At 37.8% G+C, this 27,609-nt stretch overlaps 1 protein-coding gene across 2 annotated transcripts in view; it reads left to right on the forward strand.

The window, feature by feature from the left end:
- The window catches only part of CDH12 (cadherin 12), an 805,590-nt gene that overhangs the window by 326,969 nt on the left and 451,012 nt on the right, over positions 1–27,609 (forward strand). The window contains exon 1 of one of the 2 annotated variants that reach the window (XM_060774688.2): positions 26,199–26,325. The exons of the other annotated variant lie outside the window; for it this stretch is intronic. The gene's annotated coding sequence lies outside the window, so the exon portion shown is untranslated. Of the gene's footprint in view, positions 1–26,198; positions 26,326–27,609 lie in introns of those variants that run through there. 2 annotated transcript variants of the gene reach the window in all.

Below are 27,609 nucleotides of genomic sequence, written 5' to 3' on the forward strand. Positions count from 1 at the left end.
TCTCCATTGTGTAGATTTTAGGGCTGTGCACAGATCTATTTTTCAAAATGGGCTCTACTGGTTTGGCTCTTTCAGCTAGCCATAATAGCATGGGCACTACCACCATTTTTTAAATATATATTTTTGGCTACAATAGACCATGTGGCTGTCAACCACGACTACTTTCAGTTTCTTTCAGCTACACATGGAGTGTGCAGAGAGCTAGCCACATGCCCACACAGGGTTTCCCTGTGAGCCCTGCATGTTGAGCCAATCAGTGCATTGTTTGCCTTGCTTTTTGACTCAAATAGCTATAAATAAGCATTTCTGTTTTATACACTTAAGAAACTTTCACTGATGGTGGCCTTTACTTGACACAAGCTTCCTGTGTAGGATAGATGTACCTTGCGTTTCTAAAGCCACCATAAAATGAGGAGGTAATATATATCTTTTTTAAAATAATGGCTAATGCTTCTTCAGGTGGTGTGGCCCCCACTGAAATAACTTTTTAAGTGTCACTTCATTTAAAGGAGAAACTATGCCAGAAAAGGTGGTTTCTAGTGAGGTCTCTGAGGATGCTTGCCATAGATGTAGGTGAAACACCAGGAGAGAATGCCTATAGTCTAGAACATGGCCATATAGCCTGAAAAAACCTACAACAACCCAGTGATTCTGGCCATGAAAGCCTTTGATAATACATTGTTTCTCCTGACGTTTCGCCTGCCTCTATGGCAAGCATCCTCAGAGTTAGTGAGGTCTCTGAGGATGCTTGCCATAGAGGTAGGCGAAACATCAGGAGAGAATGCCTCTAGAACATGGCCATATAGCCCGGAAAAACCTACAACAACCTAGTGATTCCGGCCATGAAAGCCTTTGACAATACATTTTCTTTAAATGGTTTGAAAGTGTGAAGCAGGAGGAGAGAGAGTCATTTAAATGATTATCATTTGTTTAAATTCCAACTGTGATTCTGTATTTTGTGTGTATATTCTTCTTTCCCACAATATGCAAGATAAATCTATGCCCTCTGGCTGCAATGTTTTCACAGCAAGTCATCCATGCTCCTTGAATCTCCAATATAAACCAATTTGTTTTATATGTGAGATACCTAGAGAAATCATTAAGCTGGAAACTTATAGATAAGCATACAAAAAAGTGGCAGAACAAATGTTAGTTTAAGTGGATTTCTGCATACTTTAATGTACACATTCCTTTCTGGCAACAACTTTGGGAGTCCCAGCCTTTTAAAAACAGCCCAACTTTTTAAAATGAGGGTGAATAAAATGTCACAATAGTATGCAACAGAATGGAAGGATGCAAATTTAAAACAGAGATTACCTGGACTGATGAGGAAAATCTTAGAGACATCTGCATATATTATGGAAACGTTACCCTCTCAAGGTTAACAAATGGTGTCAGAAATGCAACTCTGAAAGCTGAGAGAGCAGAACATGTGACAAATGCAGTCCACCAGTCATATGTGGTAACTTGACATGGAAGGAATTCAATAAGTTTCAACTCATTCATTCATTCAGTAAAAAGAAATAAGAATCATCAACCTGCTAGGCTGCAAATTATTTATTATTTGTTTATTTGCAGCACTTTTATCCCTTACTTTTCAACCTGAAGGCGATTCAGGGCGGTGTACAAATTGGCAACAATTAGATGCCACAACATACAGACATACATCAGTTAAAAACAATTAAGTCGCATAATAAAATCCATGTAAAAACCATTAAAACTATAATAATCAATGTCTTCCAGTTCAAGTCCTTACCCATTTACATTGTTAAAGCCATTCTGTGTTTGTTATTTCATAATACTGTGTGGAGGGGGCCAATCTAATATCCCTGGGAAGGGAGTTCCACAGCCGAGGGGCCACCATTGAGAAGGCTAGCTTTTCTTAAAATGGAGATCCACAGATACATAGGCCTGCAATAAAATAAAAGAGTGCTCATTGGAACATGGGATTGTAGCCTCAAACATATGGGTCTCCAAAGGTATTGATTTTTCCCATATCTTTGTTTTATTAAAGTGCTTTTTTTTGTTTACCAAAATTATGTCAATGTAAAGTGGACAAAACCATGAAGTTAACAAATCATTTGAAATATTGTTGCTACTGCTATTTAAGGATGTTTGAAATGGTTGACCTCTCGGAGTTCTGATAAAAAAAAACAACCTGATCTTTAACATAGTTGTCCACTGGATTGTTATACTGTGATGTAAGTTTTTGTCATTTGAGTATTTCCCAATAAGGGAAAAATACACATTTAAATTTAAATTATGTTTATTGTTACAGGAATTCCATTTTGGATAGAAAAGAAGATAGACATAACACAATTACCAATACTTTTAGCACAAGAGTACCAAAAGCTGATTTTTATCGATGAGTATAATCCATTCTGAGGTTATAACCTAATGGATACTTCTTTCTCGAGGCTCATTTACACAGGCCTAAAACCAGTCTCTCTCTCCCCCCCCCCCCCCCCGATTAGTCCACTTCAGGCTAAAACCTGGATTTCCATTAAAAAAAAACAAACAAACAAACAAACAAACATCCAGATCTTTGCAGGTGTGAGGTGTGTGAAGGATGCTTCTGAGATTGATATTCATGATCTTTGGAGCAGTTTCCACAGAGATCCCTCTCCCTTGGTCTCAAGCAGGCAATGGAGGAGGAATGGCAATGCCATCCTCCCCTCCCTTTTCCCCTTGTCTACCTTTAAACAAGTTCAGTAGTTATTAAGGCTGGAGGCTTCAAAGTGCTCTGTTCTGTCTGGAAATAATGCATCAGAGTTTTCAAGAGGGGAAGGGGGAATTTCACCTCAAAAACTCCACTGTGTCATTTCTAGGTGCAAGAGAGCACTTTGAAGCCCCCAGCCTTGGTCACTTCTTTATTTTAAGGTATAGAAAAGGTGAGGAAGGGCAGAGGGATAGTGATCTTAACCACCACCACCCCCTCCATGCCAATGCTGGTTTGGCATGGGAGGGAATGTGGCTACCACCCCTCCAAAAAAAATCTGGCTGCAAACCTGAGGGAAAACTACATTTTAAAAGCTGGTTTCTTTCAGGTTTTTAACCCTGAATGATCCTTGGACAAAGGGTCAAAAAAGACTAACTTTTTGGAAGAAGGAGGAAAGTGAATTCTATAAGTAGGCAGGGAGCAGAAAAGGCCTGACCACAGAGATCAGTGGTTGTCAAACTTTAGCCCTCAGGTTCAAATTAAAAAAAAACCTATTATGGTCATATATCAGCATAAAGAAAGTGAGGCAAGTTTCCCAAAACCAATGTACATTAAAATCTAAAAGGCTAAAAAACAAATGCATGTTAAAGGTTAAAGTGCAAAAACTATTTAAAGAAGGGACTAGAAGGGAATGGAGAGGGAGAGAGATTGATGGAGGGGCAGGAGCATTCAGGGCACAAGTCTAGACAAAGAAGCAGAGTCTCTCTGGATAGATGGTCTCCCGGTATTGGCCCTCAAGTACAGCTGATGGAAGGGCATGATATTGGGCCAGGGTAAAGGCCCTCCGATAATTGGCAACCTCTAGATTTGTTAAGTATACCATAGGGGAGGTGAGATATCTGCTGGCTTCATTGACAATAAAGGTTGGGGCATAGGCTAGATCCAATCGGCGCTCTTTGTCTGAGATACGTTGTTTGATGAGTGCTCTGGCTTGATTGTGCTCCATACTAAGTAGCAATGGTTAAACCGTTTTCTTTCAGTGGCAAGATCCCTGAACAAAGTTTATAAATTGAAGTTGTAGCAAATGTAAAGTTCCCTTTTCTATAATTTATACTGTATTTTATGCTGTTTTGCTATGTATATGCTAATAAAAGCTTATTCGCTTGGATTGGACCAAGTAGCAACTCCTGGAGAGAAGCCCAGTGATTAGATTTTCATTGCTACTGCCTGTTTCCATGTTGACTGGAAGCCCTCAGGTTATCTTGGACTTCTACTTTTAGAATGATCAGCCAGCTTGACCAATTGTCAATACATTCCAGAAATATCTGGTAGATTAACATTTTGGAAAAAATGACATAGCTAAAAGAAATTGAAAGATGAAAACAAAAGGGCAGGCATGTAGATCTTCCTGTGTTCCTAATTACTAGCACTGACACCTCTCCATTTCAACGAATCCTTTAAAAATAAATTACACAATGTAACACAGTTTTGTTCCTGGATTATAAATGTCATTTTCTAACTGGATCTATCATAAAAACATGGAAAAGGTTTATTTAATTGAAAAAAATTGTTTTTGTAGGACATTCTGCAGCACGTTTTGCTATAGATTTTCAATGAATATCTCATGGAGGCTCAACCAATTCAACATAATTTGTGGCAGCCCCAAAAATGAAGTTTCTGGAGTATAACAAATACTTTTAAAGTAAGTACCATACAATGAAACATAAAATAAGACTTTGAAACCATGACCAGATTTTTTTTTCAAATTTTGTTATATGGGGTTTATTAACCCAGTGACTATAGATATTTTTCCCCAGATCCTAGGGGAGATTCAACATTCTACTAACATGTAATTCACCAGCTGACGCTGATTCCCATATGGGATTTTTTAAAAATAAAACTGAATTTCAGTTCTGATAACTATCAGAGAGTTAAGAATTTTCTTCCAATGAAAATGGGTTTTTTAAGGTTCAGATTTAAGCTGTGACTAAATATGATTATGAGTGCCAACATGTCACACTTAAATGTCATAGCATATCCTCAGTACACTTACAGACAAGTTCAAAATTAGTCACCCATTTTTAGTTTCTGTTTTAAGTGTTAGATGAGTGTGATATGGATAGTTTTATAAAGATAAAGATTAAATCTGGAGAGGAGAAAATGTATAACTCATTTTCACTCCTATGACGAAATGTATTAATGGCATTCCAGCACTTCATTTCAGTAGCTCATTTCCTAGCTCTTGATCTCTAGAGCATATCAAAATGCTTACTACCTAGCAATCACTTACTGTGAATGTCAATCAATAAGAATACTGCTTTATGGCATCAATTTCAGCATTCAAAATAAAATGTATTTTGTACAAAGATGATTTATATGTGTGAGAAATTCTGTCATGGGATAGATTTGGACACAACCAAAAACTGAACCTGGTGGTCTGAAAAAAGAATAAAGGATAGGATGTGTGAGTGTATAACAAGATTGCTACCAAAGCTCCAGAACATTCAACATTCTGGTCTATACATATAGCAGAATGACGTATCTGAATGGCAGACCACTTGGATCTGCAAATAGATTATCAGTGCTTCATACATACTTCCACTAAGTAAATTTGAAGGTGTAAAAATATAGTATACAGTCATTTTCCAACTTGCTTGAAAATATTGAACATTCACAATTGGATTCACTCGTCTATAATCAGAAAAGATGAAGTACATTTTACTGTTTCGTTCTATCCATTTTCTTTATATACTGTATATAAAGTCAGAACCCATCCCATAGTTTTTTCTACATTACTGTTCTAAAGCAAAAGTCTCTCTTCTGTGGTTCTCCAGACTGTCAAATTATTTTTGTAGATGTTAGTGCATTCCGTTGTTGTTGTTGTTGTTGTTGTTGTTGTTGTTTGGAACATAAGATTAGTACGCAAGATCACTATGCTGGCTTTTGTCGGACACTTCCCATGTGTCTAGGATTGTGTGATGTATCAGCGAATAATGAGTGCAGATCCAAGTAGGGTGGCCTTTTGCAGCTGACAAATGGTAATTTTGTCAGCGCTGATTGTTTTTAAGTGTAGGACAAGGTATTTGTTGTTATTTCTGACTTGCCTTATGGTTCTAAGTGGTTTACTACATAGCTACAAACACATAATCATTATATAAATAAGTAGATTGGTGAATCTACTTCAGTGCAAGTAATGGATGAGCCAAGCAAACATTTGTGCCAGCTGGATAAATGATCTAAATGTATTGTCGAAGGCTTTCATAGCCGGAATCACTGGGTTGTTGTAGGTTTTTTCGGGCTATATGGCTATATCTGTGTATATGGCTATATGGCTATATCTGTGGAGATATATAAACCCATTTTTCTAGTTCCAACAGACCTCACTACCTCTGAGGATGCTTGCCATACATGCAGATATATAAACCCATTTTCCTAGTTCCAACAGACCTCACTACCTCTGAGGATGCTTGCTCTAGATGCAGGCGAAAGGTCAGGAGAGAATGCCTCTAGACCATGGCCATATAACCCGAAAAATCCTACAACAACCCAATGATCTAAATGTTTTCCATAAAGAACATGAGGCATGACCAAGATAAGACATCAGTTCTAGAACGTTAAAGACCCACATAAAGGGACCCACCAAGCAACATTTATTTTTCTAACAATATTTCTGACATGTTGCTTATAATATATGTTTAATTAATATGTGTTTAATTGATCTTATCAGTTTATTAATCTGTTGTGCACCTTTTACTGCTGAGCAAATTTAATCTTTGAACTGTAATAAAGTTTTGATTGAAAATATGTTAGGGACCTCTGCACATATACGTTTCCCTTAGAGACATGAATCTTCTTTTGGATACTGTAGTGGGTTGGTATTGCTTCATGCACCCTATGTGATCATTCCAAGCTGGCAGGGTCAGAGAAGTGTCTGGCTTACAACCTGATAGATGTGAAATGATGGCATCAATAGTGATTCTAAAGGCCCTTCTCAGCTGTGCTGTGATCATTTCATGTTTGGCTATGAGAACATTCCTGCTTGCTTGTTGCAAAGCACAGATTGGATATGTGGGGGGAGTTCAAAAGTTGATCAGTAATTCAGGATGGGTAAGTAATAGTATGTGGTTCAGCATAGAGCACATTTGCTTGCTGATATTTATGCTGTGTTGAGAGAATATAAGACTGAGGCTAAAATGTTAATTTCATGCAAAATATTATCCCAAACTAATACTCAGAGCACTTAAATGTAAATGGCATATTTGAGACTTCTATTAAAGTTATAATATTATAAGGGAAAACTTTGATTGCAAGTTTAAATAAGGTGTGAATTTGTCTTATGTGTTTGAAATGGAAATACGAAAGGACTTCAATGTGCCTTCATCTTCACTGAAAGTTCTGTGGAACAGGTTGAGTATTCCTTACCTGAAATGCATGGGATCAGAAATGTTTTGGATTTCAGGTTTTTTTTTTTCGGTTGTGGGAATATCTGTATGGGACCCAGGTGTAAATACATAATTCTGTTATCTTGCATATATATGTTATACACATAAACTGAAGGTAACTTAAAACAATACTTACAATAATGTCATGTATGAACCGTGGTTTTCGTACATAGAACTATCAGAAAGCAAATATATCACTATCTTAGCCACTCACATGGACAATTTTAAAGTATTTGAATTTCAGAATTTCAGATAAGAATTGCTCCACCTTCATAAGCATGCATGCTTTATTTTTCTAACAATTATTGTACCAGGTGGCTTACAAACCATACTAAGCCTATAATCCTGCTGGTGATCTATGGCCTCATCTATACTGCCATATAATTGTTAGAAATTATAACTGCATTATATGGCCAATGTAGACTCGTATAATCGAGATTGAACTGCATTGAACAGGATTCCATCAATCTAAACTGCTATATAATCCAGTTCAATGCAGTTTATCTGCATTCTGAAACTGGATTATACGACAGTGTAGATAGGACCTTAGATTACACTTTTTAAAAAATACATTTGTTATACATTGTTTATTTTACAGCAGATTCATATTATTCAATACAACCTATCATACTTAATTTTTCTACTTATACATATTTCTACTTATACATATTTTCTATTTCTCATCCCTGTGCTCCCCTCCCCATCTCTCAAGCCACAGCTTTTACATATCAACTGTCCAAAATTTCAGTATTTCTTGTGGAGGTAACTTTCCTTCTTTCTTTTTAAATACTTTTTTCTCCATATTTCATCAAAATCACTGTTTCCATATACTTCTTTTAACTTTTAATATACATGTCAGCTTGTCATTTATTACCAATTTCCATACTTCCTTGTACCACTCTTCTATTTGTATATTTATTTATCTTTTCCAATTCCTTGCTATAAGCAGTCTTGCCATTATTAATAAGTTTGTTATCGCATCTTTATCCTCTTTATTATTATTATATAATGATAATAAAGCTATACTAGGACTTCTTTCTATTTTAATGTTCATTTTATCCTCTATTTCTCTAAATACTTCCCCCAAAAAATTATTTACATATTTACATTGCCACCACATATGTATATATGTTCCTGATTCTTGGCATCCTCTCCAGCAATTTTTGAGTAGTTTTTATTTGCTATTCTTACTGGTGTAAGGTACAATTTCAATATTAAATTAGAGTAATTTTCTTTATTGATAAATTCTTTAGATGTCTTTGTCTCCATAATTGTTGCCACTCTGTTTCATTTATTTTTATCCCTAAATCTTCTTCCCAACCTCCTTGAGGGTGTTGTTTTTTTTTGTTTTTTCTTCCTTATTTCAAATATTATCTTATAATGATTTCAATTATTATTCCTTTCAAATTTTCATGCTCTTCTAAAGCCCTTCCATTTTGTATTATTTATTCAAATTGGTTAAGCTTACTTCTGTTTTTATTATTTTTTATCCAGCTTTTAAACCATTGCTCTAATTGTATACAATGGAACCATGTCAATTTTATTTCTCTAAATTCTTCCATTATCATTTCTTCTTCATTCCCACCTTTATCCAATCACCTATTTTGTCTAAGTTTTTCCCCCTAACATTTTATCCATTACTTTATTTTAAAAAATTGAAATTTCTTTTCCGTTACAATTGGGGTTATTTCTGAACCATCCGTTATTAACATTCTCCCATATTTATTCCATACTTCTAATATATTGCTCAACATTGAGTTTTTTAATTTCCCTAGTTTCTTTTCTCGAAAACTCTTTAAAAATATGTATTCCAGATTTCTTCCTCCACTTTTTCCAAATCGTTTCTTAGCCAATCTACACCCTCTTTTTTATCATTCCTTCTATAACCAATATCAGTATGCTACACTTTTTATAGCCTCATGCAGTGATAAAGTTCTGACCTCTATTGGTTGATCCCAATGATAATAGCCCAACAGAATCAATTATGGTATGCTGAGTTGAAAAGTAACAAAAATGCAATTTATTCAGGAACTCTATCTGGAATTTAAAATGATTTAGGCAAAAGTATGATTTGGTTTCAAGAAACCACACACACGCACATGCACGCACATACACGCATACACACATGCCCCCTGGTGCCTTCTTTCATAACCACAAGATCCACAGTGTGTTTGCTCCTGTCATCACCATCTATAGTATGTTTGCTATAGGATGCATCTAAACTGAATATTCTGTTGAACCATCAATTTATATCATGTATTTAATTTGATACCTGGTCCATAATTTTATAGCAGTTCCCTACATAGTTTTCAATGTTGAATCTTCATATGTTTTCTCACTTCTTTCTCCATTTTTTTAAAAAAAACCATGCAGTTGGGTTGTTGTAGGTTTTCAGGCTATATGGCCATGTTCTGGAAGCATTCTCTCCTGACGTTTCACCTGCATCTATGGCAGGCATCCTCAGAGGTTGTGAATGGATGCAATTCTTTGCTAATTTTCTTCTGCTCTGATAAAATCTGTGTATTTTCCCAGCATTTTAAGTGGCTTGTTACATTTGCATCAGAAACTTTTATGAGATATTTTTACTTTTAAAACATATTGAAAATAATATTTAAAATATGTAAAAGAAAACTTTGAATTTAACTATTAGGCTGTGATTGGTATTTGAACCATAAAGAGAGGCAAGTTTGTGTGGCATTAAAAAATCCTTCATCTATAACACAGTATCTAGATCAATCGCTTTTTCTTCCCTTAGGCATAAAGCAAACAAAAACTTCCACAGATGTTCATCATTATTCTTTATTATACAGGGTGTGGGGCTAGGTAGGCATGAGGGGTGGGGGAAGAGAGAACAAGGAATAAAAAAGAGAAATATAGCTCTGAATTATGCTTTCATATTTTAGAGTGTCTGTTATGTAATACACATTCAACTTCATTTGCATCCTTTATGAATATATTTATTGTGTTGAAAGCTAATTGCCCAAGTTTTCCAAATCTTTTGAGGCACTTAGTCAGAGCTCTCCGAAGTTTGGAAGCATATTGCTTTTGACAGTCAGAAGAACATTAATTACTCTGTATACATTAAAAATGAGCTTTATGACATCCTGTGCTTTTCTAGTATACATATTTCAGCAATCGATGTAATTACTTTGTAATTCTAAAAGCCACACGTGTGGTGCCTAATTCAATTTAGTGGAATGCTGCTATATCTCCCCCACCCACCCACACACACACACACACACACCCATACATACATACATATCATAAACCTTGAGACATTACATAGTTAAACCGTAACAAGCTGCTGAATTGCCTAACTATAATAAAAGGACTTCTACAGAATGGTGCCATCCACACAATTATTTACTTCTATCGTAGAGAAAAATGATGATGCTTTCTACTTTATCTAATATAGGAAATATGCAAAGAGTACTTTTGCATTGCTGCTAATCCATCGTAATATAAAACTGGAGGGCTGGTATAAGAGTACTCCTTCTTATCCCATCTCACACCTCCACCTTCAGTTATTTTATACTTAATCTTCTTTCACTCTCTTCCCCCCCCCCCCACAAAGACCCCAAGTAAACACCCTACACACACACACAACTGATCTGTTCAAGTCCTTCTTCTTTGCCAGTTGTTTATCAGATTTGGCATGTAGTGACTGAATAATCACTTTCCGGTAATTCTGCACCAATTTCCGGAAGGTATAAATGTTCAGGCTACTTACAACATTAGAACTCAGAGATGCCTTCATTGATTTGAGGTTCACTGACCTCTAAGTAAGTAACAATGTGAGTGCTCCCTCCCGCCTTTAAACATTCCAGGCTGTTTACACATTATAGCCAATACAATAATGCTCAATCAATAGGGAAAAAATGGTTACATTTAAAATTTTTCTGCAAACCTTATAATATTATCTGATTTAACACAATGTGAAACTTTTATCTTCATGACTGAAGATTAAACTGGAATGCAGCACTGAACACTTCAATCAGCTAGGTTGTTATTTTTCCAGCCTATTGTTTTACTTCCTTGAGATCTAATATGTTTACTATTTTATTAGAAACCTTTTCACCACTAACATACTGAGAAATCTAGTTTACAAAACAACTGGGCCAGAGGGTTCATCCTGTAGGCATTTGTTCCTCCACAGTGTGTTCCGCTATCATGTACAACACGTGGCATTTTGTTTTCACACTATTTGTATAATTTGTATAATTATTCCTTCTTTTCTTGTATTCAAAAGATGTATAGGCATAGGCCTGAAATTCATATATCACACATGTTAATCTTCCTTCATCAGGCTTTTTTGTGCACTAACAAGGAAGGTAAATTCCCCAAAAGACAAAGTGGCATTTCCCTTGAAACAGGGAAATGCCACTTTGTTATTATCCTAGCTGAACAAGATAGTGGTGAAGAATGATCACAGTAGGGGTGCTTCAATATGTGGAAAGTGGTAGGTTCTCCATCATAATTTTACATGAATTCCCACTTTCTCCCAATTATTCTTCTATGTAAAACTATTCAGCCAAACTACTTAGCAAGCAAGCCAGTAGAAGTTCACACTTTATCTAATTTCCATGAATTTATCATAATCTAAAATAGGTTGAATGCCCATTCAGGGAAAATCAAAATAATATATAACTTCAAGTGAGGGATTTTCCTCTTGACTAGTCATTGTAGTTATTTATCACAATAGGTTGCATGCCCATTCAGGCTGATTATATTAAAACATTTGATCTAATTTTTTTGGATAAACTATGAATTGTGGGGATGCAAAAAAGATAATTTTGGTTGCTTCTTCCACTGCATTAATTCATCATAATCATCACCATCACCATCATAACAGTAAAAACAGTAGCAACACCTTATTTCAATAATACTGAGTTTATCATAGTCAGATTTGAGTAAACACTATTATCTTTTCCAAATTAAACTTTAATTCTGGGAAAGGCATGGCTATATATCTGTTCTCTCTGCTGTTGTTTTGTTTTGATTTTAAATTAAAGTGTGTACTGAAACACCAAGCTCCAAATTTTATTAATCTAAAGAAAATCTAAAGAAAAGTGAATGCCTGAATGGGGAGAAACTGCATAGTGGGAGAGAAAATGTTTCGGTTTCTGAAGCCGGCTCACAACTGGAAATACCAATAATGAAATAGTAATTTGGTGCTTGCTGTTTGTGCCTTCTGGTCATTTTGGATGTATGGTGACCCTTAGGCAAATCTATCACAGTGTTTCTTGGCAAGAGCTGTTGTTCTTATATTTATTTATATCTCTTTTTTCACAAAGACTGGAATTCAAAATAATCTACAATTGAAACGAATACTATTAAAGCCATACAAAAAGTAAATCTCAAAATAAAACTAAACTAATTACATTAAATCAATCAAGATCTGAAAGAAATAAATGCAATAATAAATGATAAAAAGCTCTTGAAAATTATTTTTAAATAGGACAGCACTCCCTAGCTTATTCTTTCAAAACATTCTGTTTGAATACAAATGTTTTAATCTGCCAAAATAAAAACAAAAGAGAGGCTGTCCCATCCTCCTTCTCCCCCCCTCCCCCGAGGAGGGAGTTCCAGAGTCTTGAAGAAGCTGCCCTCTTTCATTTCCCCCACCAAACAAGATAGTGAAGGGGTGAGATGAGGGTCTCTCATAAGAATCTCAGAGTCAGATCAGACAGGGAGATGTGGTTTGCTAGCTAACCCACACAGGACTGAGTACAATTGTCTTCCATGAATGACTGTGTAGATCTATTCTGGGCCCACGTGGTATTTTACAATGAGTTCATAGATATCCAGATGGAAGGCAGTCACAATAAGGACTTGCTTGACATGTCTTCCTCTTGGCATAGCCATGTAGGCTTTATAGGTTTCAAGTAGCAGTTTAAATTGTGCCCAGAAACAAATGGACTGCAGGTGAACCTGTTGGGCAGAACTGAAAGAGGTTACACAGAGAGAGGGAGAGTCCTCATCTAGATAGGTCTATAATACAGACTAGGTTGGGTGTCAAATCCTGAATAGGACTTGTCTTTTTATTTACCAACCTTTTAACTCATGCATTTTCATCCTAGGGGGACCTTCACCAAGACTATATGAGCTGTTACACTTGGGAGAGAGCTCGAAGACAATGAATAAACTGTTTCACTCTCCACTTCTTTAATTTTGTATTTTTTTATTCCTTGCATATCTTCCTCTGCCCTGTATTACTCCAGTGGCTTCTCCATGATTCCATGCACCTCTTCTGTAATGCATATACTTCCTGTACTGGACAGCCAGAGGGGATTTGTCTTCCTCTGAAGCTGAGAGGGTATGATTTGGCCAAGGTCCATGGATAATTGTATTGGGTGATATGAGAGGTTATTGTTGATTTCTCAAGCAAAGCATTTTCTTCATTAGGCAGAAGTTTTAACAATTCATCATCCCACAGGATAACTAGTAGAGAAAGGAGTCAAACTTAGGCTGGGCCTACACTGCCATATAATTCAGTATCTGATTCCAGGTTATCTGCTTTGATTTTTTTGTTGTCCTTGCAGTCTGCAAGGACATTGCCCAGGGGACACCCAGATGTTTTGATGTTATACCACTCTTGTGGGAGGCTTCTCTCATGTCCCCACATGGAGAGCTGGAACTGATAGAGGGAGCTTATCCACACTGTCCCCGGATTCGAACCACCAACCTGTTGGTCTTCAGTCCTGCCAGCACAGGCGTTTAACCCACTGCGCCACCAGGGGCTCCTGCTTTGAAATAAGTTAAATGAGTATACACTGCCATATAATCCGGTTCAAAGATAATCTACATTATATATGACAATGTAGTTGGGGCCATAAGGTATATAAAATAGTATTTACTCACAAATACTTGTGCAGATTAGATTCAGGTTCATCTTCTTGATATAAAAAAAGAAGGAATGCTATATAATATCAGGAGAATTGGAGCCTATTACCCAGAGAAAGCTGTTATAACATGTGTGTCAAGGAGGACAGGCAAGAGACATATGTGAAAACAGATGAGGCCTTAGAGAACAAAGGAAATGTTACATGATTCAGGAAACAAGTGTGTGTATATGTGTGTGTGTGAATAAACACACACACACTACAGACCTCATCAGAAAGCCCAAGCAAAGTGTCCCGCTTTGCCAGAATTCTGCAAGGAAAAAGGGAGCAGTGGGGTGAAAGTCATCCCATGTGCAGCTCCCTCTCCACAACACTTTCCTATCACATAGGGAAAGCACCACTTTTGTGGGGAAGCCCCCTGTGTTGGGGAGAAAGCATCCAACAATGCTTTTACCCCACTTGTGGGCAAAGCCTCCATCAGATGTGACAGATAGACCAATTATTTTATTTATTACTGCGCTTGTATACCGCTGTTTCTCAGCCTACATTGGCGACTCAACGCGGTTTACAACACTACAATAATCAACAATATTCAGTTTTAAAAAGCATAAAAACACATACACAATACACAATATTGGGCCACCAATACAAACCAATGCATCTCTTAACTAAAATCACAATCTAATTTCATCGTCTGTGATTACCAATCCTTGATCATCAAATTCATTGCACCGGCTTAGCCGAATGCTTGTTCGAACATCCATGTCTTCAGTCTTTTTCGAAACACCATCAGCGAGGGGGCTGATCTTATCTCTATGGGGAGGGCGTTCCAAAGCCGAGGGGCCACCACAGAAAAGGCCCTGTCTCTCGTTCCCGCCAGCCACACCTGTGAAGCAGGCGGGATAGAGAGCAGGGCCTCCCCAGAAGATCTTAGGGTCCTGGTGGGCTGATAGGCCGAGATACGTTCGGATAGATATGTTGGGCCAGAACCGTTTAGGGCTTTAAAGGCCAACACCAGCACTTTGAATTGGGCCCGGTAGCAAATCGACAGCCAGTGGAGCTGGTACAGCAGAGGAGTTGTATGCTCCCTGCGCCCCGCTCCTGTTAGTATCATGGCTGCCACCCGTTGGACTAATTGGAGATTCCGAGCCGTCTTCCCCACGTAGAGAGCATTGCAGTAGTCAAGACGGGATGTAACCAGAGCGTGGACTACCGTGGCCAAGTCAGACTTCCCAAGGTATGGTAGCAGTTGGCGCACAAGTTTCAACTGTGCGAATGCTCCTCTGGTCACCGCCGAAACCTGGGGATCCAGGCTCAGCGATGAGTCCAGGATCACACCCAAACTGCGAACCTGCGTCTTCAGGGGGAGTGCGACCCCATCTAACACAGGCTGTAACCCTATACCCTGTTCGGCCTTGCGACTAACCAGGAGTACCTCTGTCTTGTCTGGATTCAATTTCAATTTGTTCGCCCCCATCCAGACCGTCACAGCGGCCAAGCACCGGTTCAGGACCTCGACAGCATCCTTAGTAGCAGGTGGGAAGGAGTGACAGAGTTGGACATCATCTGCGTACAGATGACATCGCACTCCGAAACTCCGGATGATCTCTCCCAGCGGCTTCATGTAGATGTTAAACAACATGGGAGACAGTATTGAACCCTGACCAAGACCAAGACACAAACCACCACACTTTCAAGTTGTACTATCTTACTCATCAAGCCTTCAGTAGAAATAAAGAAAATAAAGGCACAAAAAAGCTAATGATAGAGAAAAGTGGATTTTTGCTTATAAACGTGAATTGCTCTTTCCAGTCCAAAGTGATTAAAAGCCACATTTTTCAAATGGCACAACATTTCCAACTTATGACAGATTGTTGAATATGTAAGAGAAAGAATAGGTAGACAATGATGCCCACATATAACTCTATCCACTGAGAGAAGAAAATAATCTCATCAGAGTAGACCTGAAAATTCCATGACCCATGAAAGCAAACACATTTCACCAGCCAAGAGTGGCCTCAACCTGTTTTTGAATGAGTTTGCCAATTACACACATAGTTTGGAGAACTCTAAGAAAAATAATTTCTTTTTCCCGAAGTTCTAAATTGAGTCATAGTACGGAGTGAACTTTATTGTATTGTTTAAAACTGTCATTAACTTTTTGTTCGCCTCCTTGACAGTATTCGCTACAAAGAGAAAGAAAATAAATGCTAACACAAAACAAAATTTATCCAAGAGGGAATTTTCAAAGCTCATTTTTTCTGGATAAACCTAAGGAAATCACTGGCGTTGTCAAACTAAGGGTTAGAAAAGATTAAACTTGCTGATAACTTTTAGAAAGGCCTTTCCCTGATTTTTCATTCACAAACATGCCTGCAATCTATAGTTTCTTTGACCTTTCAGCTTATAATATGGTCAAATGTTTTTCCACTAGAAATGAGTCAGCATTTAAAAGCAATGAGGGACACAACACCCAAACACAAATCAAGGAACATGAAAGGCACTGCAGACTACTTCAACCAGAGAAGTCAGCCATAGCAGAGCACCTGATGAACCAACCTGGACACAGCATATTATTTGAGAACACAGAAATGCTGGACCACTTTAACAACTACCATGTCAGGCTACACAGAGAAGCCATTGAAATCTACAAGCATGTGGACAATTTCAACAGAAAGGAAGAAACCATGAAATTGAACAAAATCTGGCTATCAGTATTAAAGAACTCTAAAATTATAACAGTAAATAAAGAACAAAACTCAAACACAGGGGAACTCCAAAGAAATAATCAGGAACAGCTAATCACCTCTCAACAAAGGATTCTCCCAGGCAGGAACAAGCCACACCTAAAAATTGTCAGGCCATCAAATGCTAATCAAGGTGGCCAAGTGAAACATTCACACCTAGCTGCAACAGATAAGAGTTCTTTCTCCCACCCTGGACTTTCCACAGATGTATAAACCCAATTTTCCTAGTTTCCAACAGACCTCACAACCTCTGAGGATGCCTGCCATAGATGCAGGTGAAACATCAGGAGAGAATGCTTCTAGAACATGGCCATGCAGCCTGAAAAATCTACAAGAACCTAGTGATTCCGGCCATGAAAGCGTTAGACAATACAGTACCCTTGATCTTTCACTATTTGTTGCCTAAAGCTTGTAGGATTTCTAGTTCAGTAATATCTGCAATGCCATGTGTTTTCAAATACTCTCCTAAGGGTTCATCTTTTGATGATGATGAAACAATTTTTTTTGGGGGGGGGGCAGTTTCAAAAGTTTGAGGTCACAATTAACAAATCTATGTTCTTCATGCTAGGCAAGCAGGGCTGCAATAGCCAATATTAATGTTTGGGTGCATGGACAAATTTCTAAAGATGGGTGTAATTCTAATATCAAATCTGTATTTTAAATTGAGCCTGCAATTGAACAGACAGTCAATTCAAAAAGAGTTGGAAACTCACAACAAAAAATGTAACAGTAAAAAAAAAAGTAATTGTATTGCAGAAAAGTATTCTAATTCCTCCCAGGTTCTGACTAAGAAATGATGACTTTAAGGACAAGTTCAGAACTTTCTCTTGATTTCTTCTGAAGAGATCTTCTTTCTAGCCTTTATTCCATGTTCTTTGCCTGGTTTTAACTTCTGTTAAGCCTCTTTTTTTCCTTTAAACTGCACACTTGGTTCTTAATACTTCAACCTTCTTTCCCCAAGTTATAAACTAAATTTCTTCAATCATTGGCTTCTTTAACTTTGACTGAGTTTCTTTAAGCTTTAACTTTGTTTCCTAAACCTTAGACTGAATCTCTTTAACTTTGACATGGAAGATGTTTCAGCCTCTTAGCTCATTGGCACCCTTAGACTGAGTAACTGCAAAGGAGTTGGAGGAGGAATGCAATCTCTGCCTCTGGAAGGGGTTTCTTAATTAAGATTCCCTCCCACAGAAAACTATACAAAAGGAACAGAACCCATTCTAATTAAAGGGACAACTGAGGCTTGTCAGAAGGCAAGAGAAGGTGCTAGAGAGCCTTAATAAAGATTTAAACATTTTTAAACTCTGTATTTAAAGATGTTATAAAATCTAGAAACAGCAGACTGTTTCTAGATGAAGTTCCATGATACCTAGAAGAAATCTATTGTTCATTGTTGTTTTGTGACTTTCTGCATCAATGGCAAACTTAATATTTTGCAGTGGCCCCTCTCTCTTATAGCTACAGTTCTTGGCTCTTGAACCAAAACTTTGAGGTAAAACAGCTTGACTAAAGGAAGAACTAAGAGCTCGTATTGCTCCTGAGTGGACTCCTTAACTCAGTGGTGTTCTCCATTTTCATGTATAAGACTAATGTGCTATTGTATCAAGAAACTCTGAAAGCTTGAGCAGCAGTTACCACAGAGTATTCAACAGAAGGAGAACCATGGCTGGGAGAAAATAATGCCATCCAGTGTTCCCAACCCAACTGTTTAGATAAGAATGAAGTCATCATTTTCTCAAGATTCTAAAAAACAAAACAAAACAAGCAGTGACTTTTGCTAATGTAGTTCAAGTCCAGGCCAGCCAAATCAGTTCTATTTATCATATAGCCACCATGGAAATAATTTCCCACCCCTATTTGAGGGTTAAGCATCTGTATAGATGTGCCATGAGAACAAGGAGCACAAGGTCAACACAATGGAGAAGCTTATTAGAGGAGGATGACTGTAGGCATTTGGACTTGGTTTAGAATGAGATCCTGGAGAAACCAGGTATATTACTGGATTGAACTTGTATAAAAAGTTCTTTGTTTTAAGGTAAGATGCAAAAAAAATTATTGTAGTTTGTAAAACATATTATAAAAATATATTGAGCTCTAGTTTCTTCCTGAGAATATGGAGGCAGCTGGTTTTGGATACTATGGTACTGGAGACTATGAGAATCCTGCAGCAAGTAGTAGTAAGCCTCAGTGCTGTGTTTTCTTATTGTTTTTCTTTAGTTCTGAGTTAATGTAATTTAACAAAATGTGTGCTCTGTTTTGTTTTAAGTGGTTGCTGTAACACAGATTCCTTGCTCTGTTTTCCTTAGGACTAGCCCTCTACTTGTGCATCCCAGAGCGCTCATTTGCTTAACAGACTATGCAAAACGATTCTACTGGGGACCAGACATTATCATAGATTAGTGCTTCGTGACTTCTTTAGCTTTGCAGACTTGCAATTTGGGTATTAGTTTGGTTTTATTTGAAGAAATTAATTAGGGCCCTTTAAAAATAATAATTACTCTTTGTTAATCACATATTATGGCCATTTTCCAACCCTGTTTCCTCCTTTCTGTGACATACTTGCTGATCTAAGGATTATTTTATATATATTACAGGAAAGATGTGAACTGTGCAGAATAGTTCCAGACTGTATGAAAAACCTGTAGTCTTATACTTTTTTGGGAGGATTTTCTCTCTGTCCTACCACTTCAACAAGCTATTTGGAGAAGGACATGGGAGTTAATTGCCCATCCAGACAGGGCCTTTATTGCAGGAACTCCCGCAATAAAGGAGGGGCTGTCCAGACAACATTCTGGACAGTTCCAAATTAATTCACTACAAACCAGAAAAACCCTGCTTTGTAGTGAATTAAGTCTAGACACTATTCCCACAGTTTAAAGGTAGGTAAAGGTAGTCCCCTGACATTAAGTCCAGTCATGTCTGACTCTGGGGTGTGGTGCTCATCTCCATTTCTAAGCCGAAGAGCCAGCGTTGTCCGTAGACACCTCCAAGGTCATGTGGTCAGCATGACTGCATGGAGTGCCGTTACCTTCCTGCCGGAGCGGTACCTATTGATCTACTCACATTTGCATGTTTTCGAACTGCTAGGTTGGCAGAAGCTGGGGCTGACAGCGGAAGCTCACGCCACTTCCCGGAATCGAACCTGCGACCTTTCGATCAACAAGCTCATCAGCTCAGTACTTTAACCCATTGCGCCACCGGGGGCTCCCGCAGTTTACCAGGCTAAATATACCCGGTAAACTGTGGGAATACCTACCCCCTCCTCTCAAGCCCCCAGACCCTTTGGAAAAGTATTTTTTCCACACTTGCAGTATACCCTCGGAGCATCTCTCCCAGCATGTATAAATGATGCATCAGGAGAGTGGGGGGGGGGGGGGTAGAAGGGAGGAAAATCATTCCCCTCCTGCTGTGTCATTTGTACATGCTGGGAGAGCTGCTCCAAGAGTATGCTGCAAGCCTGTTAAGATTTTTTTTAACTTTTCTAAGGGGTCTGGGTGCTTGGGCAGAGTGGGGGAGGGCTTCCGGACATTCTCTTGGGCTAGTCCCGAGAGAACATGGGGACAACCCACCCCAGAAAGTGTGTGCTTTCTGGGTGGGTATGGATAGGCCCCCAGAAACATTCACATGATTTTAACTTGGATGCTTCTGGGATAAAGGCCTGTCTGGCTCCAGCCCCAATCTCTCTTCTCAAGATTCTTTAGCCCTATCTCTATCTTTTTTTTCCTGGATGCATTGGCATTTAAATAGGCTTTCTGCCTTTTAGTGGATGGATTAGAATTAGGAATGTATGTGGTCCTATTTTGAGTCAGGACTAGCTTTACTTAATGAATGTGGATTATCTCATCTCATTTGTTTTTTAAAAAAGAATTTACCTACTATTGCACATTTCATCATGTTTGAAACAGAAAAGAACTCAAGTTTAAACATCTTTCTTTATGCAGGAAAGGATTCAAAACCAAACTGATAATTGTTCCATCCTAGGTTACAACAAAAAATTAACCCCATTACTAAATTTTAAAAATGAACAGTTTTCTCCTCCATAAGATCCCCCCCCCCCCCAGTGTAACACCTCACCCCTTTGGTATTCTCTCTCAATGAGAGAAAGAGAAATGTATTCTTTAGATAGCTTTATTAACTGCTGGTGTTCTTATTTGTCACAGGAGAATCACCATTTTCTGAACTTGGGTCTTGGCAGGGAATGAAGTGTTTCATCTAGCACTTATTAAATTAACTTTACGGAATAGGATCACAACACCACTGAAAGGTTGAATGAGGGTGTCATCGTCTTTCTTAAAACAAAGTTCAAGTGTTAATGCCATCTTCTCAGCAGTGTAACATATGAAGCCAAGCCAGACAAACTGCAAAGAGAAATTATATAGACAGAAAAAGAGATCTAAGGAAATATTAAGAGAAAAAGAGAGTATGGGGATTGAATGTTAAGTGTAAAAACAGCTCTTCCCATTAAGAAGAGCATGGATTGAAGAAGCACTACAGCACAGCAGTGAGAGTGCTTGACCTAAAACAGAAAGACTTGGGATAAAGTTGTTAGAAAGATGTCGACTTTGTTGAAAGTAGGGTGAATAAAATTTAGTGTCAGTTCCATATCTGGAAGGAGACTGTGATACTGATGGATGTTGACTAAAATATGTTTAGAATTGTTTATGAAGAAGATTATAAACATATAGTTTGTGAGTGTGAACTATCCATGAATCTGTTGCTCTATCTAAAGTATGGCTAATTAATGCAGAAATAAGAGAAATAAATTTAAGAGTGTGCCATATGAAAGTGATAAAGACAAAGTTGCTAGAGGATTGCAAACATAACAAAAATCAAAGTTCTAGGAATAAACACCTTCTAACAATTTGTTGAGGTGATTGCAATTCTCATTTGGATGGGCAATTCTTTCAGTTTGCTCCCACTCTTACATATTTTACAGTAGGCAGGAATCATGTGATCATTCAGATATGATGGAAGCAGGCTCGTAGCCAGGATTTTGATTTGGGGGGGGGTGAGTTTGATTTTGGGGGGGGGGGGCTGAGTCTGGGTGAAAGAGGGTTTACCCTAGCAAACCTTTTGTATCATTACCCCAATAACCCCATGCATATGGGATATATTGAGCATGGTGATCAGATCATGATATGAATAAACATACCAGTTTAAATAATGTACCAGTAAGGCCTTCTCACAGACCACCCTGAGAATTTGCCTGGATGGAAGGCCTGGATGGAAGGCACCTCCCAGAATTCCACACGTATAACATTATTGCTGGGAGTTTCTGTCCATGAGCATCTGGGATGTCACATGATTTCTATTCCCATTGTACAGTCTGCCACCTATGGATGAAACAACCTTATGGTATAGTTAGAGTTGTTTCTGATGTGGTGACTAGTAACCTTAGCCAGCAATAATCATGCTGTTGAGAATCAAACTCATTCCATATACATAGATCCACCCTGCATTCTTTGTCTTGATCACAAAAAAAAGTGTTGCAGAGCATTAGGGACTTAAAGATATGAATAAAGTTATATATAACTTGCATTGTCTGGTAGTAGAATATGATTTAAAATCTTTAAAGAAATAGCTCTGACAGTATAGCTTGCTCTGTTTCCCCCCCCCCCCCCCCCCCGTGATTTCTTTGGTACCTAGTTTTGTTTTGATTTATACACTGGCTATCGTTCACTTATTGTTTTTCTCTCTCTCATTGTCTCCTTTTAAGGTAACGAGAGGGAGAAGCAATTTAATAGACTGGTGGTGAAAATAATTACAAGTGCTCTAATTGGTAATATATAATCCCACTTTTGTTGTACTAGTACACTGCATTGCAATTATAATCTTGCCTCTTCAGGGAGGAAAAATGCCATTAGTAGAAGGAAATGTAATACAGTCAATAATGATGTATTGTATTAGACAAAATATGCTCATCAAAGCATGCTTTGATAAAGTCACTATAATAAGGTATAATACAGGAATAAGAATAAGGTAGGATGGAAAAAGAGACAAAAATTAAGCATCACTCTTCTACTGTGACATTCTGAGGGATATTTGGCAAATTACTTGACCTTTCTGTTTCTCAGTTTGCCATCTGCTGGAACCAATATATTACTCTCATAATTTACAAGAGTTTCACAGTATCTGTAAATCACTCTGATTTCAATAGATACAAACTGCTTGAGAAAATGACATTTCTGTATACTGTGACAATGGTAAATCTTCAAAATTCTGCCTTTGGGATGGTCAGTGCATATACCAGATACAAATAAACAAAGCAAATCACTTCCAGATATTATCAGTGAATAGTTTGAAATTTCTGTATATTGTATATTGTACCTGTGGTACAATGTTTCAGAAGGATTCGGAAAAGTGAATTGGATAAGCTGGCAAAAATGTTCCAGGACTCAGTATCCAAAGAGTTGTGTTTCCCAACTTGGAAGGAAGGTGTAACGAATTAGTTAATTTTATAGGAGTGTTATAAGTGTGTTATTGAGTGATATAAAGTGCAAGCAGGCCAGTTTGAAATGTAGTTGTTTGTTGGCTGCGTTGCCGTAGCAATGTAGGCCTCCAGGCAGAAGCAAAAGGGGTATCGTGGTCTACTGATGAAGAGTGGCCATTTTAAAAAAGAGGCCTCACTCTTTAGCTGGAAAGTTAAAGGGTAGTCCTAGCTATGTAAGGGCAGGACTCAGGGGTTTATTATAACCAGTTTAATCTTCAGTCTTGTTATTTTAAGAGTAAAAGTAATTAACTTTGAAGTATAATCTAGCCAGGGTGCTAGAGGAAAGAGATTCCCGATAGTTTTATTGTGATTCAGTGTCAAGTCTGAAGTAATAAAAGTGGGAATTTGAGTTTAATGTCAGTCAGAAGGACTGAGGTGAGAAGTGCTTTTTAAGGAGTAAATATTCAGTTAAATTATAAATAAAATGAAGAAACCGTAAGTTTAAAGTGACACAGCCAGGAGATAGATAGATAGATAGATAGACAGACAGACAGACAGACAGACACACTCTCACACACACACACACACACACACACACACACACACACATATGGCTGTTTGTAACTGGAGGACTGCCTGTAAGCAGTAAATGTTTATTGTAGAGACATTTTGTGCTTGATTTAATGATTTCCCCTGTATACAATAAAATTCAGAACTGTTTTGGAGGGAAAACCCTGAGTATCTATACACATGTGTGGCTACAGGTCAATACATGTGACCTTGCAGTCTAGAAACCATGTAATCTCCATCCATGTTGTAGAGTCTATCCACATGGAAACTCTGTTTTTATCCTTGCACAATGGCTTTTCATGTGCTTTTTCACAAACATTCCTTAAGCTGAGGTGGTTTTAACATTTTTAAGTATTTTCTTATTGATTAAGTTCTACAAGTGGATAAAGTAAAATTGCTATAATTGTTTACAATTAATTAAAATGCATCTTTAATTAATTATTGGCTTTTGGGTTGAATCATAATCCAACACCTTTGCTGGATAAATCAATTTCATCTTGACTTTCTGACCTTGAAAATACAGGGACAGAGGGCCCTTCCACATAGCCTTATATCCCAGAATATCGAGGCAGAAAATTCCACAATATCTGCTCTGAACTGTGTCCACACTCAGATAATGTGGGGTTTTCTGTCTTGATATTCTGGGATATAGGGCTGTATGGAAGGGCCCAGGGACTGCTGTTTAGTTTCCATCCTTTAGGATGTTCCAATTGATTTGAATTAAAAGAAAGCAGATTGCAATTTAACATTAGGAAGACATTCCTAGTGGTAAGAGCTGTTCACCATTAGTATGGATTACCTTGGAAAGTAGTTATGGTCTGTGTTACCCAGAACTGGAGAAATTAATAGAATTGAGATCTGGCCAAAGAAGAATAATTTGGTACCATCACCTTAAGCCTAAAATTTGATTTTAAAATGGCATATATTGGTAGCTTATCAAAATGTATCTCATATCATTTTAACTGTCTTTATTATTATTTTGGTTGAAATTATTCTTACATTATGTCAATTACTAAGATAATGTAAAAAGGCATGGGCCAATTAATGTTTCTTCTGTTGTGGAAACTTGATGATTCTATATTGAATGGAGGAATCTGTAGAAATTCCATGAAAACAAAAATCAGTAAAGTGCAAGGATAAGAAAATATTCCATGCAATATATTGGATCTCCACTGAAATGGAAGACATTCGTTAGAAAGAGAAATGCATGTCAAGATTTTGATTTTAGGTGTTTTCCATTAAGGTTGCATTGCTACTGAGATTTTTTGTATCCTCTCTTGCTTTGATTTCTCTGTTTAGTTCCATTATTTAATGTGGGCATAAGAAAGTTGTGTACAACTGAAGCTAGAAAAGACATCATCTGGGTGAAGACAATGCATTTTACTGATTCAGCTCAAAACAAGCATCAGAAGCAATCCAAACCAAGCTAAGCAGTATTGGGTCACATTGATTTCAAGAGCATATTTAAGTACATGGTTAAATCTCTAACCTTTGAAATCAATGGTGACTAAGTGCATAATTGGCAGGATTGTCCCATCTGCTTTCAAGCTTCACAACCCCTTTGAACTTAATATGATGGATAAAAAGAAGAATCTAACACAGCCTTTGCATAGCTAACATCTCAAAGTGGATATCACCTTGAGCATCATTTAGATCATTTAACCAATAAATAAATAAAAGGATTGGGGATAGAGAAGATTAAAATCAACAAAGTACTGCAGTGCTCCTGTTCAGCTCCACCTTCTTCCAGAACACTTTGTTACATGCTACTTTCTTGTTTTCATTTTATTTCAAACCATTACCATATTTTGCTCATTGAGCATGTTCAGTCCTTATTGAATTATTCAGAGAGTTAGGATTGTGTATGTACATTTTACTGTCTTGTTACTCCTGGTCAAATATCATCAGTTGGCAGTGGCTGTGTACAATGACAATTTGCCCTTTTTCTCCTTTCAGAGTGTTTAAGTTGTTAGCAAGAATAGGACTGTGTTTTCCTTGTCAACTTCGGTCTCTCTTTTCTGTAATCTAGAAAACAGAATAAGCCTATATTTTCCTATTAGCCACTTAACTTTTAGAATTTCTCCTACAAGGGAATATAAACTGTGCTAGTGCTACCATTGGGACTTCTCACCACTCTGATAAGTGAGGAGCACACAATGGATAGGATAGATCAGTGTCTCCCAAATTCTGTTACAAATAGCAAAGGGTGAAATGGAAGTGCCTTGTGACACATTCACTGTTAAGAACTTTCAGACCTTTATTTTATTTGTTTCCTTGCTGGATGGGAAACAGTGCAACCAAGAGATTTATAATGTTATCGACAGCACAGCCTCCATTACTCTCTCATCTGTATTCTTCACAGACCCTATAAACATGGGCTGCCAGCCAGCTCATCCTGTCAGAATTCTACATTCCCTCCTCTCTCCAACCCTCTCTCTTTTTAGGCTCCCCCCCCCCTCGCCTCAATTCTACATGCCGCAACCTCGGTAAGGTTCTCATCATCACATCTCGTTCATCACTATGACACCAAACACTGCACAACTTCTTAGGGAAAAAAAGGTCAGGGATATGAAAGAGGAAAGCGAAATAAACAACTTCCCAACAGAAGCAGCTGTGCTACAAGAAACTGTGGGAGGTAAGAACGGAGCCAATTTCTCTGCCAGCAGCTGTGTTGAGCATACAGTACTTGAGCTGGGCAAGTCCTAAGCATTTTTTAGTTAGAGGGCAGCATAGGGGTAAAATCCTAGTGTTTCTTGATTTCTTGCCTAGAATAAAGGATTATCCAAGGGACTGATAAATAATAGCTAAATAAAAAATGAAAGGGGCAAAAGGAAGGAAAAGGGGAGGGGGAGAAACGTAATTATCTTTTACCACCAACAGAAAGTATATCAAAATAGAGCTGAGATGTGTTATGAAACTGTTATATGCAATCTCGGTTGAATTGTTGTGTTGTCAGGAAGTGAAGTATGTTATGGTATCAATGGAAGCTGTAGCTTCACCTGTCCCTACTTACAAGGGCCAGACGGTGTCTTGGTTTGCTGAGAAATTTGATTTGCAGATTCATTTAGGAAATGACTGTGCTCGCATGGGTAAGGTATGGAACAAAAACATAGCTTGTCTACAGACCGTTTTTTAAACTTTTCCTCATCTTGATGTGCAACTCTTAGTTGAAATGTGATGTACACATTTGGGTTAGCCACTGATGACCAGTGAATGTGAAAAAGAGAATGAAACTGTGCCAGAAAGACAACAAATGACACATGAAAAGCTTTGCCTACCTGCTTTTCTCCAATAAAAATTATCTTCTCTTTTGTACCTGAATTACCTTTGAGATATTTTTTCTGTTTAGATTATGATCAGTGTGGAAACATAGGGCAAGGTTCTTTAGGACTCAGGCTACTTTTCTTGGTCTGTGAAAGCAAATATAGATATGGGAATATCTTGATCAACAAATGTAGTCACAAGTATACAAAGTGCAAGTGTATTGTTTTCCTTCCAATACCATTCCATAACTGCCTGTGGTGAGAGTAAATATTGTTTGAATCACACTGCATGTTTTTGAAGTCCATTTACATGCATCTAAATTTGAACTGTGAATTTGAACCACTAAAGCTGTCAAGGGCTTATGCTTTCTTTTAAATGACGAGATCTTCATTTTATTAAGAAACAAATTCAATTGCAATTGTAATCAAGAAACCAGTATAGGACTGGCTACCTTTCAAAAGGAGCAATGAGTAAACATCACAATAAGAAGAAGAAATACACACCATCGAGGACTTTAAGATCATCTGGGGAGTTCCTGCTCTCGGTCCCGCCTTTGTCACAATTACGGTTGGCAGGGATGAGAGACAGGGCCTTCTCAGCGGTGGCCCCTCGGCTATGGAATGCCCTCCCTAGGGAGATCAGATTGTCTCCCTCC

The sequence above is a fragment of the Anolis sagrei genome, chromosome 4 (genome assembly GCF_037176765.1).
Source record: "Anolis sagrei isolate rAnoSag1 chromosome 4, rAnoSag1.mat, whole genome shotgun sequence".
Taxonomy (NCBI): Eukaryota; Metazoa; Chordata; class Lepidosauria; order Squamata; family Dactyloidae; genus Anolis; species Anolis sagrei.